Genomic DNA, 22,168 nt, shown 5'->3' on the forward strand with positions numbered 1-22,168 from the left:
GTGTCGATCACAGATGCATGCTCACTTTATAAAAGGTCGTCTAGCTGTACACTTATGATTTGGGCACTGTTCTCTGTGTGTACTTTATTAAAGATGTACTCTAGGAAGATTGAACCTGTGTTGAATCCCAGTCCCTAATCTAAGCATAGTCTGTTCATAATTTTGTTTTGTTTTATTTTGGAGATGGAGTCTCGCCCTGTTGCCCAGGCTGGAGTGAAGCGGCACGATCTTCTCTCACTGCAACCTCCACCTCCTGGGTTCAAGCAGTTCTCCTGCCTCAGCCTCCTGAGTCACTGGGATTACAGGCGAGCGCCAACCATGCCTGCCTAATTTTTGTATTTTTAGTAGAGATGGGGTTTCGCTGTGTTCGCCAGGTTGGTCTTGAACTCCTGACCTCAAGTGATCTGCCCACCTTGGCCTCCCAAAGTGCTGGGATTACAGGTGTGAGCCAACACGTCCGGCCTCATAATCTATTTTTTGGGAGTCATCTTTTTGTTTTATTTTGGTTCAAAGAACTATACAGTCATATGCCACATAGCAATGTTCCTGTCAAGGATGGACCAAATATACAAGATTATATTATTATAAGATTATGATCTTAGAATCCCATAAGATTATAATGCTGTATTTTTACTGTACCTTCTCTATGTTCAGATATATTTAGATACACAGATACTTACCATTGTGTTACGACTGCCTACAGTATTCGGTAAAGTAACATGCTGTACAGGTTTGTAGCCTAAGAGCAATAGGCTATACCATACAGACTAGGTGTGTAGTAGGAGGCTGTACCATCTAGGTGTGTGTAAGTACACTCTGTGATGTTCACACAACTACGAAATCGCTGAATGATGCATTTTCCAGAATGTATCTCCATTCTTAAGTGACACATGACTGTACACTTTGGGAGGCCAAGGCAGGAGGATTGCTTGAGCCCAAGAGTTGGAGACTAGCCTGAGCAACATGGCAAAACCCCATCTCTTAAAAAAAATAGAAAAATTAGCTAAGCGTGGTGGCATGCACCTGTAGTCCCAGCTACTCGGAGGCTGATGTGGGAAGATCATCTGGGCCCAGAGAGGTTGAGGGTGCAGTGAGTTGTAACCACGCCACTGCACTCCAGCTTGGGCAATGAGTGAGATTCTGTCTTAAAGAAAAAAATAAAAAGAATTAAATCATGGTTTCTATCTTCTAGGAACTTAAAATCAATTTTTGCCATAATCTTCATCATTGGGAAGTGATCACTACATTCTCATCCATCCATTCATTCATCAGCATTTATTGAGAATCTACTACATCTCTGAGACTTCTTCATAGTTATACAGCAGTCTCTCCTACAATGCCACTTAGCATGTTGAAAGGAACAGCGTTTCTAAAATCTGGAGTAAAGGTGAGAGCTACATTTTACTTACCATTTACAGGCCAGGAATGACGCTAAGTTTTATGTATCTTTTTTTTTCTCTTTTTTTTGAGACGGAGTTTCGCTCTTGTTGCCCAGGCTGCTGTGCAATAGTGCAATCTCAGCTCACTGCAACCTCCGCCTCCTAGGTTCAAACGATTCTCTTGCCTCAGCCTCCCTAGTAGCTGGGATTACAGGCATGCACCACCACGCCTGGCTAATTTTCTATTTTTAGCGGAGACGGGGTTTCACCATGGTTGGGCTGGTCTCGAACTCCCGACCTCAGGTGATCTACCCGCCTCAGACTCCCCAAGTGCTGGGATTACAAGCGTGAGCCACCACACCCGGCCTAAGTTTTATATATCTTTTCTCATTTAACTCTCACAACAACCTTACGAGGTCAATATTATTATCCTTATCATCCGTATTTAATGGAAGAGAGAATGGAGGCTTAGGGAGGTTAAATAATTTGGCCACGGTCACATGAGAGTGGCTGAACTAGGAGGCTGCCTCGGTGCTGTAGAGGCCAGGGCCCCTTTGCTTAACTGCTGCATAAGCGTTGGGAGAGGACGTGGTCGAGGAGGCGTCCTGGACGCAGGAGTGGGCCTCTGGGACCTGAGGCTGGCAGGGGCAAGAAGCAGCCTTGAGTTTCGGGACCCCATGGGGGTACTTAACAAACCCAGAATGAAATGTGTTCCCAAAGCTCTGGGGAGTGTCCCTGAATGAGAAAGGCTGGGTTTTGGCTCTGGAGATGAGGCGTGGGGTCCGTAGAGAGAACGAGGGCTTAGCAAAAAGCCATGGTGTCCATCGATTGAGGATTCTTTCGCTGCAACTCTCCACATGTGGTCCTGGCGGTTCCTCCTGTCCTCTTTTCTTTCTTCACTATCAAGCAGCAGTCCACCTCGGTGCCACCCAGACGCTATCATCGCAGCAGAAAGGATCTGTGATTCCAGGGCGCCACTAATGAACTAATACGTGAAATCTCACAAAATAGTCATATATATACACACATACACACATACTGTGTGTATCACAGCATCACACTTTTGGGCCGGCTGGAAAGGCATCAAAATGAAATAACAGCAATCAGAGCTAAAGGTTAGGATTTACTGCTGTATTATTTATTGCAGCCTTGTAGAAAAAAACAAAAACTCAAAGCATCTTATTTTCTCAGCCTGTGAACAATTCATAAACTTTTTGTTTCCTCAGCAATACAAAGCATCTGAGGTCTGTGATTTATTAACAGGAAGAAGTTGTATCACCTATTCTTCCCCTTTGAGAAAAGATAACGATTACAGGAGAGCTGCTTTCTCACCTGAGAGGTAGGGCTGTTGAGCTTCGCCTAAGCTCGTATCACTAAGATTCTGTGACCGGCAGCCCTTTCCACACCACAGGTAAGGAAAGACGGCTCTTAGATTACCAGTTGTGACTGGCCTCACCACCCCTCCCAAGCCTGGGCCCTGCAGAGGCCATCTCTCACTCTGTTGGCCCTCGAAGGCTGGCCCATCGCTGCGTGGTTCTCAGTCCATCCACAGCCCAGTGACACCTTTCAGGGAGGCTCCAAATAGCTCTCACATGTTTCTCTCCCTCCAGCAGTGGGCTATCGTCTCATTAGAAGACCACCACGAAAACTTTTCACCTTCCATTCTCCATACACTAAGTCTTGAGGTTTTTGGGCTGAGCGCAGTGGCTCACGCCTGTAATCCTAGCACTTTGGGAGGCCAAGGCAGGCAGATCACTTGAAGTCAGGGGTTCGAGACCCGCCTGACCAACATGGTGAAACCCCTGTCTCTACTAAAAAAACAAAAATTAGCTGGAAGTGGTGGTGGGCACCCGTAATCCCAGCTACTTGGGAGGCTGAGGCAGGAGAATCGCTTGAGCCCGGGAGACGGAGGTTGCAGTGAGCCAAGATCGTGCCATTGCACTCCAGCCTGGGCAACAGAGCAAGACTTCCTCCAAAAAAAAAAAAAAAAAGTTTTGAGGTTCTTTTTACCATGGTTTATGAGGTTTTGTTCTAATAACTCAAATAAATTGAAGCTTATCTTAAAAGAGGATAAAGCTACAGGATTTTCAGTGTATACCCCGTATGTACATCTTACATGTTGGACCTGACTTTCCAAATACGATTTGCCAGCACTGGCACTCACATATGTAGCTCATGATCAAAGGGCAATGAATAATCTTGCGTCATCCTGAGACTCGGGTGGCATTACTGAAGCATTTAGCATCCCCTTTCATCAGTGCCAGTGCCGCAGATGCTGCGGGCAACAAGTTGTGCACCCTAGTGGCCCACATGAGTATTTCTCATTACAATATTAATTGTAAAGTATAAAAACCAAGTTACAAAAACCCACCGCGTTTTTATGTTGCTGGGGGAAGATTCCACAAATTTCTGCCATCTACTTTCTTTATACTCTTTTAAAGCTTTTTGTTGGAAAATAAAACAGAAATATAGAAAATCATACAAAAATGAATGTATAGCGTAATGAAGGCAAACACCCTTGTAACTACCATTCCAAGTCAAGGAATAGAATTTTGCAAGCCACTGAGAAGACCATCCACTGGCCCCACCCCTATCACGTCCCAACCACCACCGCTGCCAAGAAACCGCGAAGACAATCACTTGGTTGTGTTTCTTTATAGTGAACACCTGGGACTCTATGGTTGTCCAGTTAGAAAAATCGTGGCTGGGCGTGGTGGCTCATGCCTGTAATCTCAACACTTCGGGAGGCTGAGGCAGAGGTTGGAGACCAGCCTGGCCACCATAACAAGACCCCATCTCTAGTTTTTGAAAATTAGTTATTATTTTAAGTCTCTGAAGCTACAAGTTTCCCCTCTATCTCTTTCTTATCCTGACAATTTGTCTGTTGAAAAACCTGAATCCTTTGACCTGTGAAATTTCCCACAATCTGGATGTTGCTGATGAAGTATTCTTGGTGGAGTTCAACGTGTTCTGGATTTCCTACGATGTAGCAGCTGGATCCCAAGGTATGATGAGACTTAGGTTCAGACTTTATGGCAAGACTAAGTCACGATTGGATCTTGAATCAGGAAGCACAAAAGATTGGTCAACTCTCTTGCTATGTTAATAGTCACTGATGCCCAGTGCCTAAAGCCATTAATCCACTGGCAATTATAAAATTGTAATACTCTAATTCTACCACTTTTTTTTTCATTTGTTAGTTGCAATACTTTTTCTTTTTTTGAGATGGAGTCTCGCTCTGTTGCTAGGCTGGAGTGCAGTGGCATGATCTCGGCTCACTGCAACCTCCGACTCCCAGGTTCAAGAGATTCTCCTGCCTCAGCCTCCTGAGTAGCTGGGACTACAGGCGCGTGCCACCAAACCTGGCTAATTTTTGTATTTTTAGTAGAGAGGGAGTTTCACCATGTTGGCTAGGATGGTCTCGATCTCCTGACCTCGTGATCTCCCCACCTCAGCCTCCCAAAGTGCTGGGATTACAGGCTTGAGCCACCGCGCCCGCTGGTCTATTAGTTGCAATACTTTCATAAAGAGATGCCTCCTCTCATCTACCTTTAGGTTACCCAGTGGTACAATCCATGTAGGAAAGTTGGGAAAAGTACTGGATTCTTTTCTCTCGTAAGTTTTCTTACCCTCCTCTCCCCAAAAGAGAATTGGTTCCCTAACAACCTCCAAATGTGATGATTAAACATTTTTGAATATAATTAAGAACTTAGGGATTTAAACATATTTGATCCTTTTCAGTCCCTTGGAATTATTGAAGCGTAAATTGTCTCATCTTCAGTAAGTGGATGCCTTTTCCAACTGGCTCCTGAATCCTTTTTACATGGCCTAGTGGTTTTCGGTAGTTTTGTTGCTCTCTGATATGACTAGATGATATGACAAAAGTCAAAATGTATATTTTCTGCCCCAAACCGGGAATCAGTCATTTCTTCATGAAGCATTTGTTTCTTTTAGTGGGAAATGGTATTTGAAGACAATACTCTCGGCATAAAGATGCTGGCTGCTACTGTGCTGGTCGTTGCTTTGCTTCTGGGCCTTCTCAGTGAAGATTTTGCATATATACACACATGAAGAGAATAGAAGAGAAAATACCTCATGCATTCACACTGATACTTTACATTCAGATTCAGAACAACAAGGAATTTTACTTAACCTCTACATCTTGAGAATCCTGTATACACATTCTTCTGCATTGAAAATACGATTCTCAAAACCAAAATCTAGAATGGAATCAGAATAGCTTATCTCGCTCATTCGATTTGTCCACATTACTCATAACAGTGTTGGAGCTGCAATACTAATATTACCATCGCTAATATAATTACTAAAAATGTTTTTTAAAAAGCTTTTTTCTGTGTGCTTGCTCACACATTTTTAAATGTGTGCTTGTTTTTTTGTTTTTTGTTTTTTTTTTGAGATGGAGTCTCGCTCTGTCGCCCAGGCTGGAGTGCAGTGGTGCCATCTCGGCTCACTGAAACCTCTGTCTCCTGGATTCAAGTGATCCTCCCGCCTCAGCCTCCCGAGTAGCTGGGATTACAGGCATGCACCACCACACTGGTTAATTTTTGTATTTTTAGTAGAGACATGGTTTCACCATGTTGGCTAGGCTGATCGCAAACTCCTGACTTCAAGGCAATCCACCCACCTCGGCCTCCCAAAGTGCTGGGATTACAGGTGTGAGCCACACACCCAGCCTTTAAATGTATTTGTAAATGTTCTTGTCCCATTTTTAAAAATGGCAGTACTCAGCTGGGTGCAGTAGCTTACACCTGTAATCCCAGGACTTCGGGAGGCCGAGGTGGGTGGACTGCTTGAGTGCAGGAATTCGAGACTAGCTGGATAACACAATGGCATTCCATCTTAAAAAAAAAAAAAAACAGCCGGGCATGGTGGCATGCATTTGTAGTCCCAGCTACTCGGGAGGCTGAGGTGGAAGGATTGTTTGAGTCTGGAAGGTTGAGGCTACAGTGAACTGTGATTGCGCCACTGCACTCCAGCCTTGGTGACAAAGTGAGACCTTGTCTGAAAAATAGTAAATAAAAAGTGAAAAAATGGCACTACTATACACTATCAGAGCATGTGGTCATTACAAATTATACTCACTCCCTTTTAACTCTTAGTCTTAATTCCACAAGTAACTACACATTTAATAGTTACCACTAGTTTTTATTTTGATGTCTGAATAGAGCAAAAGTGCTATTCAGGTCAGGTTCATTTTCTTTGTAAAAAGAGGAGGGAAAAACAAGACCAGTTGTGCCCATATTCAGACGGTTTACACATAGTAGATAACAATGGCATTGTATGACGCTACTTAATACATTTCTTGAGCTCTTTTGCACATATATGTTGGAGAATTTCACATTTATGACCCATCTTTGTGGTTGCTGTTAATGGTGGTTAGGACAGTAGGGAAAAAGGTCTACTTTCTCCCTTCTGTTATGCTAGACCAGTTTCTCAACCTCAGCACTTTTGGCGTGTGGGGCCGGATAATTCTTTGTGGTGGGGGTGCTGTCTATGCCTTGTACGATGTGTAGCAGAGTCCCTGGACTCTACCCACTAGATGCCAGTAGCACTCTTCCCCCTAGTCGTGACAACCAAAAACATCTCCAGACATTTCTGAATGTCCCCTGGGGACAAAATTTCCCCTGGCTGAGAACCCTGCACCCGGTTGCTGTTTTGACCCTCATAAATTGGACACATTGCAGTTTTAAGCAGTTATCCCTGAGTAAAAGGGACTATTACAAGGTTCAAAGTCCAGACTAATGCTGTCTCGTCTTCAAACAATATTAACATTCCTTGATAGGAAATTTGTAGCAGAGAGCTAACTTTGTAACAATTATCTTTTTTTTTTTTTTTTGAGATGGAGTCTTGCTCTGTCATCCAGGCTAGAGTGCAGTGGCACGATCTCGGCTCACTTCAACCCCCACCTCCTGGGTTCAAATGATTCTCCTGCCTCAGCCTCTGAGTAGCTGGGATTACAGGCTCGCACCACCGCACCTGGCTAAGTTTTGTAGTTTTAGCAGAGAGAGGGTTTCATCATGTTGGCCAGGCTGGTGTCGAACTCTTGACCTCAACTGATCCAGCTGCCTTGGCCTCCCAAAGTGCTGGTATTACAGGCATGAGTCACTGTGTCCTGCCAACAATGATCTTTATTATAATAATAGCTAACAGTATAATAATTAATTTAGTATGACATATTCACACAATTCACGAAACACTTTTCACTTATACTATTTATTGAACTAAGTGGGGATTCTTAAATCTTCCTACTCTAAAGATGAAAAGCCAAAGCCCAAAGCGGTGAAGTGTCTTGCACAAGGTCAGAAGAACAGTAAGCAGCAGAGTGAACGACAGGTTCTTGATCAGGCTCTCATCTTCATTAACTGTGTCTTGGGTCATTGTCTGTCCTTAATGCACAAGAATAGACACACACACATGCAAGTTCATGCAGACAACCTTTTTCTTGTTGTTGCTAACCTTTTAGAATGGCTCTTACAATTTCCATGTAATTACATTTTATTCCAACAATAAGCCAGGAATCCACCATTAAGGGAGGTTCACGATGTTATTGCATATCCAACCACTAGGTGTCGCCATCGTATACTCACACTTGTTTCTTCCATTGGTGAATTCCTAATTCACTAAATGTTCCAAGGAGTGATCAGCTCATTTATTTATTTTCTGGAGACAGGGTCTCGCTATGTTGCCCATGCTGGAGTGCAGTGGGTATTCACAGGTATGACCACAGCGCACTACAGCCTTGAACTCCTGGGCTCAACTGATCCTCCTGCCTCGGCCATCCTGGTAGCTGGGACTACAGGTGTGCACCACTGTGGCCAGCCAGCTGATTTTAAGTAAGTGTATCCTACAGCTGGAAACAGTCCAAAGAAAAGAATGAGGATTAAAAGGTGAAAAGGACCAGTTGCAGTGACTCATACCTGTAATCCCAGAACTTTGGGAGGCCAAGGCAGGCGGATCACGAGGTTAAGAGATCGAGACCATGCTGGCCAATTGGTGAAACCCTGTCTCTACTAAAAATACAAAAATTAACTGAGTGTGGTGGCACACGCCTTTGGTCCCAGCTACTCGGGAGGCTGAGGCAGGAGAATCACTTGAACGCGGGAGGGGGAGGTTGTAGTGAGCTGAGATTGCGCCACTGCACCCCAGCCTGGTGACAGAGCAAGACTCCGTCTCAAAACAAAAACAAAAACAAAAAAGAGCACTGTTTAGCCCTTTGAATGTGAGGACTTTTTTGCTTCTCTATGGTGGCAGATATCATGAAAATTATAATTATGCATGGACTTTTTTTTTTTTGGAAACAGAGTCTCACTCTGTCGCCCAGTCTGGAGTGGAGTGGTGTGATCTCGGCTCACTGTAGCCTCCGCCTCCTGGGTTCCAGCAATCTTCCCATCTCAGCCTCCTGAGTAGCTGGGACTACAGGCGTGTACCATCATGCCCAGCTAATTTTCATATTTATTTTTTAGTAGAGACGGGGTTTCACCATGTTGGCCAGGCTGGTCTCAAACTTCTGACCTGAGGTGATCTACCTGCCTCGGCCTCCCACAGTGCTGGGATTATGCGTGAGCCACTGCGCCCGGCAGCATTAGTGTATTTTATGTGTGTCTCAAGACAATTCTTCTTCCAATGTGGCCCAGGGAAGCCAAAAGGCTGGACACCTGTGGAAGGCATCTTAGCATCAAGGCCAAATGACTTTTCAGATAGTAAGGGCTGTGCTGCAGGCTCTGCGATGGAGTTCGATGGGCAGGATGTTTATTAAGGAATGCCCTTGAGATCAGCACCTACAGAAGAGAGGAGGCAGAAACAGGAGAGGGCAGAGGGAGAAGCTAAGCTGTGATGTTGGCCAGTGACAGCCTTGGCCAACCCCCGAGGAGCTCTGCCACAAATATGGCCCTTCAGAGTCTTCTTGAGTTGGGCTGGGATGGCTAGACCTTTATACTCCTGCATTTACGGGCAGTGGCTGTAGGCCACCCTAGACAAGGTGTGAATATTTGAAAGTGAATATTGAGGGCCGGGTGCAGTGGCTCATGGGGATCATGTAGTGCACGTCTGTAATCCCAGCACTTTGAGAGGCCAAGGTGAGAGGATCGCTTGAGGCCAGGAGTTTGAGACCAGCCTGGGGAACATAGCAAGACACTGTCTTTACAAAAAACATTTAAAAATTAGCCAGGTGTGATGGCAGGTGCCTATAGTCCCCGCTACTTGGGAGGCTGAGGCAGAAGAATCCCTTGAGTTAAGGAAGTTGAGGTTGCAGTGAGCTATGATGGCCTCATTGCACTGCAGTCTGGGCAACAGAGTGAGACCCTGTCTCAAAAAACAGAAAAAAAAGAGGAAGTGAATATTGAAATATGAATACTGAATCCAAATGACATGCTTTGAGTATTACTGACTTTTAAAAATTTTTTATTTTTTTTAAGACGGAGCTCGCTCTGTCACCCAGCCTGGAGTGCAGTGGTGCGATCTTGGCTCACTGCAACCTCTGCCTCCCAGGTTCAAGCAATTCTCTTGTCTCAGCCTCCTGAGTAGCTGGGATTACAGGCATGTGCCACCATGCCCAGCTAACGTTTGTATTTTTAGTAGAGACAGGGTTTCACCAAGTTGGTCAGGCTGATCTTTAACTCCTGACCTCAGGTGATCCACGCGTCTTGGCCTCCCCAAGTGCTGGGATTACAGGCGTGAGTCACCGCGCCTGGCCGACATTTTTATGCTAGTAACAGAGAAGAGTGATCACAGAATCATTGATCAGTCACAGTTCATGGAGGCCATAAACATAACATGGAAGTAGGCTCTTTGGCCTTCCAAAGGTCAAGACTAAACGAAGCCCAGTTAGCAGACTGGGGCCAAATGCTGAAACCAAAGTCCGATTCCCATGCATATCTAACCATTTGACCAGAAATCCCACCTCTAGGAGTTGATTCTAACTGGTGGACATATGGTGACCGTGTCCAGCATCCATCCTTCCCTTGGGGAATTTTCACCTTGGGCTGGCAGAACCCAGAGTTCCACAGTTCTCGAACAGCTGGGATGACAAATCCTCCTGTGAAGGGTGGTCGGGTGGGGGCATCGCAGTGTCACCCATTGGATACGAGAAGTTGTCGTCATCGCGGGGAGGGAGCTATGTGCGCGGATTGGAGTGACAGCAACTGAGGGAGGTGGGCCCAGAGGGCTGGGGAAAAGAAGGGGCACCACAGGGGAAGGGGTTGGGTGTGGAGGGACGGTAGGAAGGCGAGGGCAGGGTGTGTGAGAGGAGGCTATAGAAGAGGAACAGTCATGTTCTCATTCTGGCTCCCTCCTGTCTTGCTCATTCATGTGGAGGGCGGAGGGTGAACTGAGTTGGGAAGAAGGAGGGAAGAGGGGGAAATTGTCACACAGTTTGTCTCCAAGGCTGTCATGTCCTCAATGGCTCCAGCTGTTGCTACCCCTCGATGAAATCTGACTTTATAACTGGCTAGTCACCAGAAACCAGACCTCCAGGTGGTTCCCCGGCTTCTCCCTTGCTTCCCCAGGTCCCATCTCTTGCTGCTCAACACCATGAGTAAATGCTATTGTGTTTTGTTGCATCTTCCCCACTTGAGTTGATTGTATTGAATCAGTCATGTCTTGGAGCTTGTAGTGATCTTAGAAGTAGCCATGGTTTCTGCTGTGTTGTTTTAGGTTGTACATAGTCATATATACCCCTCTTGGGGTTCAAAGATAAATGTACACATTGGAGAAAGTGAAAATGAACTGTAAGCATTTATTGCTGTTTTGAAAAAAACTTGTTTGTTTTAAAATTTATTGTGAAGATAATATAGGCCAGGTGCAGTGGCTCATGCCTGTAATCCCAGCACTTTGGGAGGCTGAGGTGGGGAGTCACCTGAGGTCAGGAGATCGAGACCAGCCTGGCTAACATGGTGAAACGCTGTCTCTACTAAAAATACAAAAAATTAGCCGGGCGTGGTGGCGGGCACCTGTGGTCCCAGCTACTCGGGAGGCTGAGGCAGGAGAATGGCGTGAACCCGGGAGACGGAGCTTGCAGTGAGCCAAGATGGCGCCACTGCACTCCAGCCTGGGCGACAGAGTGAGACTCTGTCTCAAAAAAAACAAAAACAAAAACAAAACAAAAATTAGCTGGGCATGGTTGCAGGCACCTGTAATCCCAGCTACCCCGGAGGCTGAGGCAGGAGGATCACTTGAACCTGGGAGGCAGAGGTTGCAGTGAGCTGAGATTGCGCCATTGCACTGCAGCCTGGATGACAGAGTGAGATTCCATCTCAAAAAAAAAAAAAAAAAAATTATATCTATCTCTCTATCTAAATTAACATTTAAAAATTATGACCAGACAGAAAAGTATGAAGAATAAAATGAGGCCAGACATGGTGCTTCACGCCTGTAATCCCAGCATTTTGGGAGGTTGAGGCAGGAGGACCATTTGAGGCTGGGAGTTGAGCATGGACAACAAAGTGAGACCCTGTCTCTACAAAAAAATTAAAAAATGGGCAGGGCGCAGTGGCTCACACCTGTAATCCCAGCACTTTGGGAGGCTGAGGCAGGTGGATCACCTGAGGTCAGGAGTTTGAGATCAGCCTGACCAACAAAGTGTAACCCTGTCTCTACTAAAAGTACAAAAATTAGCTGGCATGGTGGTGTGCACCTGTAATCCCAGCTACTTGGGAGGCTCAGGCAGGAGAATTGCTTGAATCCGGGAGGCAGAGTTTGCAGTGAGCCAAGATGGTACTATCTTGATGGATACATCACTCAACACAAAAACCAGGTCCCTATTTGCTTACTACTATCTAGCGATCCTTCCCCTCTTCCCTCTCCCTGCTCCCTGCTTCCTACCACCTTAGGAGAAACGGCTGCTCCAAATCACACTCATCATTCCCTTACTTTCCTTTTGTATAGTTTTGTCACATGTACATGTATTTCTAGAAGGTACATTTTTTGTTGTTGTTGTTCTGGTTGTTTCTAATTTTATAAAAAGGGCAGCCTGTGTGAACACTCTTTATTATTATTAATATTATTATTTTGATACTGAGTCTCGCTCTGTCACCCAGGTTGGAGTACAGTGGTACAATCTTGGCTCACTGCAACCTTCACTTCCTGGATTCAAGCAATTCTCATGCCTCAGCCTCCCAACTAGCTGAGACTACAGGTGTGCACCACCACGCCCAGATAAGTTTTGTATTTTTAGTAGAGACGGGGTTTTGCCATGTTGGCCAGGCTGGTCTTGAACTCCTGACCTCAAGTGATCCGCCCGCCTCAGCCTCCCAAAGTGCTAAAATTACAGGCGTCAGCCACCGTGCCTGGCCCTGTGTAGATAATCTTTTAGTACTTAGTTTTTTACTCAAAGTTAGAGATTTACCTGTATTTGCAGAAGATTCAAGATGGTCACTAATTGCCCAGTTGAGCCCTGCCTGAATTCCTGACCCACAAATTAGAAAATATAATAAAATGACTGTTTTAAGCAATTACATTTTAATCTAGTTAAATTTTGGGGTGGTTTGTTACACGGCAATAAATAACTGGAAAATATGACTACATGAAGTTGGTATATACTGTTCCATTCTGTGACTATAGCAGAAGTTATTTATTCAGTCTCCTGTCAACGAGCTTTTTCTTGGGTTGTTTCCGTGATTTTGCTATTATAAATATGTTTTTATATTAAAACATTATATTAATTAATATAATTAAAATTATATTTTATTATAAATATGTTTTGGTACATATCTTGGGTGTACAAATGCAAGAGCTCCCTTGGGTATATACCTAAAAGCGGAATACCTGATTGCAGGATATTTGCTTAGCTGGCCAGGTGCAGTTGCTCACGCCTGTAATCCCAGCACTTTAGGAGGCTGAGGTGGGCTGATCACTTGAGGTCAGGAGTTTGAGACCAGCCTGGCCAACGTGGCGAAACTCCCTGTCTACTAAAAATACAAAAATCAGCTGGGTGCGGTGGAGGGCACCTGAAATCCCAACTACTGGGAAGGCTGAGGCAGGAGAATCGCTTGAACCCGGGAGGTGGAGCTTGCAGTGGGCCAAGATCGTGTGGCTGCACTCCAGCCTGGAAAACAGAGCAAGACTCTGTCTCAAAAACAAAAACAAAAATGAAAAAAACAAACTGCTTAGCTTTACAAGATTATCTGAAAGTGACCAGCCGGGTGCGGTGGCTCACGCCTGTAATCCCAGCACTTTGGGAGGCCGAGGCGGGCGGATCACGAGGTCAGGAGATCGAGACCATCCTGGCTAACACGGTGAAACCCCATCTCTACTAAAAATACAAAAAATTAGCCGGGCGTGGTGGCGGGCGCCTGTAGTCCCAGCTACTCGGGAGGCTGAGGCAGGAGAATGGAATGGCGTGAACCTGGGGGGTGGAGCTTGCAGTGAGCCGAGATAGCGCCACTGCACTCCAGCCTGGGCTACGGAGCGAGACTCCATCTCAAAATAAATAAATAAATAAATAAAAAAGATTATCTGAAAGTGTTTCCCAAAATGGTTCTACGTGGTCCCTCTAGTGATGTGTTACCGAGCCTGTTGGTCCACATCCTCTCTAGCACTTAGCATTGTCAGTCATAATTTTTGTCCTTTGGATGCAGTTACCATGTGATCACATTGTGGTCTTGATTTGCATTTCCCTGATTGCTAATGAGATTGACTATTTCTCTGTATGTTTATCAGCCGTATGTGTTTTCTCTTCTCTGAAATGCCTACTCTTGTCTTTTGTCTATTTTTTTAAAAAACTGAGTTATTTGTCCTTCTTATTGTTGTTTTGTTGCTGTTTATTATTTTTTTGGAGTTCTTTTTTTTTTTTTTTTTTAGATGGAGTTTTTGCTTTTGTTGCCCAGGTTGGAGTACAGTGATGCAATCTCAGCTCACTGCAACCTCCGCCTTCTGGGTTCAAGTGATTCCCATGCCTCAGCCTCCCAAGTAGCTGGGATTACAGGCACCTGCCACCACACCTGGCTAATTTTTTGTATTTAGTAGAGACGGGGTTTCACCATGTTGGTCAGGCTGGTCTTGAACTTCTGACCTCAGGTGATCCACCCACCTCGGCCTCCCAAAGTGCTGGGATTACAGGCGTGAGCCACCATGCCTGGCCCGTATATTCTTAATACTAATCCATAATATGCTATTTGTTGCAAAATCTTCTCCCAATTAGTAACATGTCTTTTCCCCTTCTTTAAGATGTCTTTGGTGAATAGATATTATTAATTTTAATATTGTCATATCTATTAATTTTTTTAATAGTTGTATTATTTACACTTTAAGAAATCCTTCGCTGGCCAGGCATGGTGGCTCATGCTTATAACCCTAGCACTTTGGGAAGCTGAGGTAGGAGATCGCTGGAGCCCAGGAGTTCAAGACCAGGCTGGGCAACATAGTGAGACTCTGTCTGTATAAAAAATAATAGTTAAAAAAAAGACCATAAATAAATGGAGGAGAAATGACATCTTTATGATATTGAATTTTCCAGTTCATGAGCGTGGTATCCCTCTTCATTTACTCAGGGATTTTTTTAAAACCTTTGAAACTTTTTTCCCGTATGGCCCTCTGATTTTATATCTGTCCATGAAATGTTTGAGTCATTTTCAATTATAAATATTGCCTGGTTTGGCTGGGCATGATGGCTCATATCTGTAATCCTAGCACTTTGTGGGCCCAAGGTGGGTGGATCGCTTGAGCTCAGGAGTTCAAGACTAGCCTGAGCAACATGGCAAAACCCCGTCTCTACAAAAAATACAAAAAATTAGCCAGGTGTGGTGACGTGCACCTGTCGTCCCAGCTACTTGGGAGGCTGAAGTGGGAGGATCGCTTCAGCCTGGGATGTCAGGCTGCAGTGAGCTGAGATTGTGCCTCTGCACTCCAGCCTGGGCAACAGGGTGAGACCCATCTCAAATAAATAAATAAAAATAAAATTGATTTTAAAATATTGCCTGGTTCTACATCTTCTGTCACCTAAACTGCATGTTAAATCATTCTGTTGCTATGATTTGTATTGATCCTGTCACCCCGTTGGGAGACCTATTGTAGAATCATGTTTGGCTTGTTCTGTTGTTAGCCATCTTGTGTTCATGTTCATTTCTGGGGAATGATGATACCACCAACATAATTTTAGCACTGTTTCAATCCCAGGCCTGGTCGGGTGTGGTGGCTCATGCCTGTAATCCCAGCACTTTGAGAGGGTGAATCACTTGAGGTCAGGAGTTTGAGGCCAGCCTGGCCAACATAGTGAAACCCTGTCTCTACTAAAAATACAAAAATTAGCCAGGTGTGGTGGTGTGCACTTGTAATCCAAGCTACTCAGGAGGCTGAGGCAGGAGGATCACTTGAACCCAGGAGGCAGAGGTGGCAGTGAGCCGAGATCGCACCACTGCACTCCAGCCTGGGCAACAGACTGAGACTTTTGTCTCAAAAAACAAAAAATAAAATAAAATAAAATAAAAATAAATCCCAAGCCTTAGCGACTGCTAAGATGAGCTTAAAGGGATCCTGAGCTGGTTCAGTAGCCTTTGGCAGCATTTTAATGGTCACTCTGGTGGCCTCAGGTTGACAGAGCATTTTCCAAGTGAGTTTCCTTTCTTTTATTTACTTACTAATTTTTATTTTTAATTTTGGTAAAATACACATAACAAAAGTTACCATCCTGGCTGGGCATGGTGGCTCACACCTGTAATCTCAGCACTTTGGAAGCCCAAGGTAGGTGGATCACTTGAGGCTGGGAGTTGAAGACCAGCCTGGCCAGCATGGCAAAACCCCGTCTCTACTAAAAATACAAAAATTAGCTGGGTGTGGTGGCGCATGCCTGCAATCCCAGCTACTCCAGAGGCTGAGGTACAAGAATCACTTGAACCCGGTAGGAGGAGGTTGCAGTGAGCCGAGATTGTGCCACTGCACTTTAGGCTGGGTGACAGAGTAAGACTGTCTCAAAAAAAAAAAAAAAAAAAAAAAATATATATATATATATATATAACCATCTTAACCATTTTCAAGTGTTGAGTTCAATAGTATTGAGTATATATTCACACTGCTGGAGAAGCAAAGTCTTCAGGACTTTTTCATCTTGCAAAAACTGAAACCTACCCATTAAACAATCACTTCCCATTTTCCCTCTTCTAACCCCGGCAACCACCATTCTATCTGCTGTATTTATGAGTTTGACTATTTGAGATACCTCATATAAGTGGGATCATACAATATTTGTCCTTTTGTAACTGGCATATTTCACTCAGCATAATGTCCTCCACTTTCATCCGTGTTGTGGCACGTGTTGGAATTTCCTTCCTCTTTATGGTTGAGTAATATTCCACTATCTGTATTTCCACATTCTATATATCTTTTCATCCATTGATGGGCACTTGGATCTACCTTTTAGCTATTGTGAGTAAGGCTGCTATGAACATGGGTGTAAGGTTTCTTTTTCACTAATAGTACACAGAATTAACTCTGAAAGCTCTAAAGCCCACCTGCTGAAGGCTAATTTTTCCCTCAGCACTTGCTTACAGTGAATGGTGATTTTTTTTTTCAGTTTACAGATTTATTTTTTATTTTTTAATTTTTTAATTTTATTATTATTATACTTTAAGTTTTAGGGTACATGTGCACAACGTGCAGGTTTGTTACATATGTATACATGTGCCATGTTGGTGTGCTGCACCCATTAACTCGTCATTTAGCATTAGGTATATCTCCTAATGGTATCCCTCCCCCCTCCCCCATCCCACAACAGGCCCCGGTGTGTGATGTTCCCCTTCCTGTGTCCATGTGTTCTCATTGTTCAATTCCCACCTATGAGTGAGAACATGCGGTATTTGGTTTTTTGTCCTTGCGATAGTTTGCTGAGAATGATGGTTTCCAGCTTCATCCCTGTCCCTACAAAGGACATGAACTCATCATTTTTTATGGCTGCATAGTATTCCATCATGTATATGTGCCACATTTTCTTAATCCAGTCTATCATTGTTGGACATTTGGGTTGGTTCCAAGTCTTTGCTATTGTAAATAGTGCCGCAATAAACATACGCGTGCATGTGTCTTTATGGCAGCATGATTTATAATCCTTTGAGTGTATACCCAGTAATGGGATGGCTGGGTCAAATGGTATTTCTAGTTCTAGATCCCTGAGGAATCGCCACACTGACTTCCACAATGGTTGAACTAGTTTACAGTCCCACCAACAGTGTAAAAGTGTTCCTATTTCTCCACATCCTGTCCAGCACCTGTTGTTTCCTGACTTTTTAATGATCGCCATTCTAACTGGTGTGAGATGGTATCTCATTGTGGTTTTGATTTGCATTTCTCTGATGGCCAGTGATGAGCATTTTTTCATGTGTCTTTTGGCTGCATAAATGTCTTCTTTTGAGAAGTGTCTGTTCATATCCTTCGCCCACTTTTTGATGGGGTTGTTTGTTTTTTTCTTGTAAATTTGTTTGAATTCATTGTAGATTCTGGATATTAGCCCTTTGTCAGATGAGTAGGTTGCAAAAATTTTCTCCCATTCTGTTTTTAAACAATGATGAAGGGCCCTTGAGAACCAATCCTGAGGCAGATCTGTTTCAGAAAAACAAGAAAACTTTTTTTTTTTTTTTGAGACAGTCTCGCTCTGTTGTCCAGGCTGAGGTGCAATGGTGTGATCTCGGCTCACTGAAACCTCCACCCCCTGGGTTCAAGAGATTCTCCTGCCTCAGCCTGTGGAGTATCTGGGATTACAGGCGTGCACCACCACACCCGGCTAATTTTTGCATTTTTAGTAGACATGGGGTTTCACTATGTTGGCCAGGCTGGTCTTGAACTCCAGACCTCAGGTTATCTGCCTATCTTGGCCTCCCAAAGTGCTGGGATTACAGGCGTGAGCCACGGCACCCAGCCAGGATCTCTTTTAAAGCAAGTACAACTACAATAGAAGCCCTCTTCTCCAATGTGACCAGCATGGATTATTGGTGAGTGAATGAAGTCAAAGTGGGAATAAAAAGAAAAAAGATATATATCAAATACTCTAACCTAAAACATAAAGTGAATATTGTTTTTGCTGATCTCTGAATGCAAGGCCAAGGTCTTCTCTTTGAGTATGGATCAGTTGAGTGGAATTCTGTGTACTTTCTTGTGTAAACACACTGATAATTCATCATGGACGGTATCCAGTCTTGGTTACGTAAGTGGAACAAGAATTTAGACAGATGCTAAACAATCTGAGTGCCAAATCCTTTTAGGTTATCACATTTTTTTCTTTTTAAAAATTTTTTTTTTTTTTATCAAGATGGTGTCTCATTCTGTTGACCAGGCTGAAGTGCACTGGCACCATCTCGGTTCACTGCAACCTCCCCCTCCAGGGTTCAAGCGATTCTCCTGTCTCAGCCTCCTGAACAGCTGGGATTACAGGTGCCCGCCACCACGCCCGGCTAATTTTTGTATTTTTAGTAGAGACGGGGTTTCGCCATGTTGGCCAGGCTGGTCTCGAACTCCTGACCTCAGGTGATCTGCCCACCTCGGCCTCCCAAAGTGCTGGGATTACAGGTGTGAGCCACTACGCCCAGACTACTTGTGTTTTTGATTATACTTTTTGAGTGAATGTGAACTGATATCTCATTGTGGTTTTAATTTGCATTTTCCTAATGGGGCATTTTTCAGTATCTTTTTTTTTTTTTAAGATGGAGTCTCATTATGTTGCCCAGGCTGATCTCAAATTCCCAGGCTCAAACGATCCTCCCACCTCAGCTTCCTGAGTAGCTGGGATTGCAGGTGCACCACTGTGGCCATTGAGCATCTTTTCATATGCTTATTGGCCACTTGTATGTTTCTTTGGAGAAATGTCTCTTCAGATTTTTGATTACTTGAAGATTCTGCTATTTGTCTTTCTTCTTTTTTTCAGGTCTGGTGAACAGAAAGTAGTGTTATTTTTCTTTTTGAGTTGTAATAGTTCTTTATGTTTTGGATACAAGTCCTTTATCAGCTATATGATGTGCCAATATATTCTCCCAGTGTGTGGATTGGCTTTTTCACTTTCTTTTTTATTTATTTTAATATTTTTTTTATTTTTTTTTGAGACAGGGTCTCTCTCTGTTGTCCAGGCTGGAGTGCAGTGGCACGATCATAGCTCACCGCAGCCTTGACCTCCAGGGCTCAAGTCATCCTCCCCTGCCTCAGCCTCCAGAGTAACTGGGACCATAGGTGCATGACATCATGCTCTGCTGCTTTTTGTATTTTTTTGGAAGAGATAGGGTTTCACCATGTGGCCCAGGCTGGTCTTGAACTCCTGGGCTCCAGCAATCCACCCACTTTGGCCTCCCAAAGTGTTGGCATTACAGGCGTGAGTCACCCCACCCAGTCTTTTAATTTTAATTTTTTTTGAGTCGGGGTCTTGCTCTGTTACCCAGGCTGGAATGCAGTGGCACCATCATGGCCCACTGTAGCCTTAACCTCCTGGTCTCAAGCAATCCTCCTGCCTTGGCCTCCGGAAGAGCTGGGATTACTCGAGCATTGTAATGAGCCACCGTGCCCAGCCCTTTTCACTTCCTTGATGGCATCTTTTGAAGCAGAAAAGTTTCTAACGTTGATGAAGTCCAATTTATCTACTGTTTTCTTTGTCACTTGTGCTTTTGGTGTCATAGCTAAGAAGGCTTTGCCCAACCTAAAGGCATGAAGATTTCTCCTGTGTTTTCTCCTATAAGTTTTGTAGGTTTTGCTTTTATATTTAGGCCTATGATCCATTTGGAGTTTTTTGTGTATGGTGTAAGGAAGAGGACGTCCAGTGGTCTTTGTACAACTTGTTGAAAGGATTATTCTTTCCCCATTGAATGGTCTTGGCACTCTTGTCAAAAACCAATTGACCATAAAAGTGAGGATTTATTTCTGAACACTCCATTCAACTCCATTCATCTATATGTCTGTCCTTATGTCCATTCCACACTGTCTTGATTTCTGAACTCTGTACTCTTTTGAAATTGAGCAGTGTGAATCCTCCAACTTTGTTCTTCTTTTACAAGATTGTTTTGGCTATTCTGGGTCCCTTGCATTTCCGTATGAATTCTAAGATCAGCTTGTCAAAAAAGTCAGCTGGGATTTTTTTTTCTTCACAATCTCAGCTGAGATTTTGATAGGAATTGTACTGAATCTGTAGGTTAATGTGGGGAGTATCGCCATGTTAACAATATCAATTCTTCCCATCCATAATGTGGGATGTCTATTTATTTAGTTCATCTTTGATTTCTTCCAACAATATGTTATAATTTTCAGAGTGCAAGTTTTGTATTTATTTTGTTACATTCATTCCTGAGTATTTTATTCTTTTCAATGCAATTATAAATAGAACTGTTTTCTTAAGTTTACATTTGTACTGTTCATTGCTAGTATATAGAAATACAATTGATTTTTGTATATTAACCTTGTGCCCTGCAACTGAACCTATTTATTAATTCCAATAATAATTTAGTAGCTTCCTTAGGATTTTCTATATGTAAGACTATGTCATTTCAAATATAGTATTGCTTGCTCCTTGCCAGCCAGATGCCTTTCATCATTGTCTTGCCTAATTGTCCTCCCATCAGATATTTAGGGCTGTTGTAATCATCTGGATTGGCTGAGTCCTTGACATTCCGAATGTTACACATCTAGAGCCATGAGTAGAGGTTTGGGCTTCTGGGCTAAGCAGAGCTTTCCGCCTCTGGGCTAAGCAGAGCTTTCCTTTTGACAAGCTGACAGGCCCTACCAGAGTGAGGGTATCAGCTCTTCTCCCAGGCTCTGCTAATTAATGTTTCAGTGGAGGCGTGATCTGTGGTCAGTTTCCTCCACAGTCAAAGCAGGTCTCACGCCTTTGAATCCCCAAAGGCACATACACCCTGTAGCTCACGCGTGAGGGTCTCTCCACCTCTGCCATTGCCTTCAGCCACCTCAGTCTTCTTTTTCAGTACTCTCTGCTAATCCCTGCCACTCAACAGTTCTCCCAGGACTGAGCTCCTTTTCTCTGAATACTTAACAACACACTTGAACAGTTCTAAAACTTTTGACAGTAGAGAAATGTGGGTGTATTCTCATTTTGAACTCACAGGAAAGATGTAGGATTGGCGAGATGCTGATGCAGCGAAATGTCAATCATGCACGTGAACACACACACACACACACACACACACACACAGACACAGAGTCGGATTTCCTGACAGAGGGCAGAAACTCTCCATGACTGTCATGGGAGGGAGCAGAGACTTTTCTCTTCTCTCATGTCACTTTTTGCACAGAACCCACTGCTGTGACATGTGTAGGCAGCAGGTCTCATGCCGGGGAACAGCCCGACGGCCTGGGAGCCAGCATTTGCAAGCAGAGCAGGCAGGCAGGCAGGCCCAGAGGTGCGCTGCCCAGCTGAGGAAGCAGAGCAGGGCAGGATGGCCGCCTTCCCCCTCACTGCTTGGGAATCCTGCCATCTGTCCAGCAGAGTGGCCGGGAATACACCAACGGTGGTGACTTTTCCAGCACTGACAATTTTTGGGGTGAGCCGTGGGCTGCTCTGTATTCAGCTCTCCTGCCGAATAGAATTCAATCGATGTCTCTGAAGTGCCAACGCTCAGCGCAGAGCAGCTCCGTTCCACGTCAGTCACCCACACCGGTCTGGGCTCTTTCTCAGTGATGGGGAGGAATGAGTGGAGAGTCTGCTGATGCGCTTGGTTCCTTGCTGTCCACGGTGAGAGTTGATTTTCCTGGCCAATCTTTGTAGTTAAACTGATCGCACTGCAATCTGTAGTTCGACAGGATGGTGGGCTTTGCATCCAATTTGTACATAAAATGATAATATTACGAGCACTAGG

At 44.2% G+C, this 22,168-nt stretch overlaps 1 long non-coding RNA gene across 1 annotated transcript in view; it reads left to right on the top strand.

The window, feature by feature from the left end:
- Positions 1-1,196: 1,196 nt before the first annotated feature.
- Positions 1,197-22,168, top strand: part of LOC129058184 (uncharacterized) — a 35,923-nt gene continuing 14,951 nt past the window's right edge. Inside the window, exon 1 of the long non-coding RNA XR_008523137.1 lies at positions 1,197-1,387. This is a non-coding gene — a long non-coding RNA (uncharacterized LOC129058184). The remainder of the gene's footprint in view (positions 1,388-22,168) is intronic.

This window comes from Pongo abelii, chromosome 1, assembly GCF_028885655.2.
Source record: "Pongo abelii isolate AG06213 chromosome 1, NHGRI_mPonAbe1-v2.0_pri, whole genome shotgun sequence".
NCBI lineage: Eukaryota > Metazoa > Chordata > Mammalia > Primates > Hominidae > Pongo > Pongo abelii.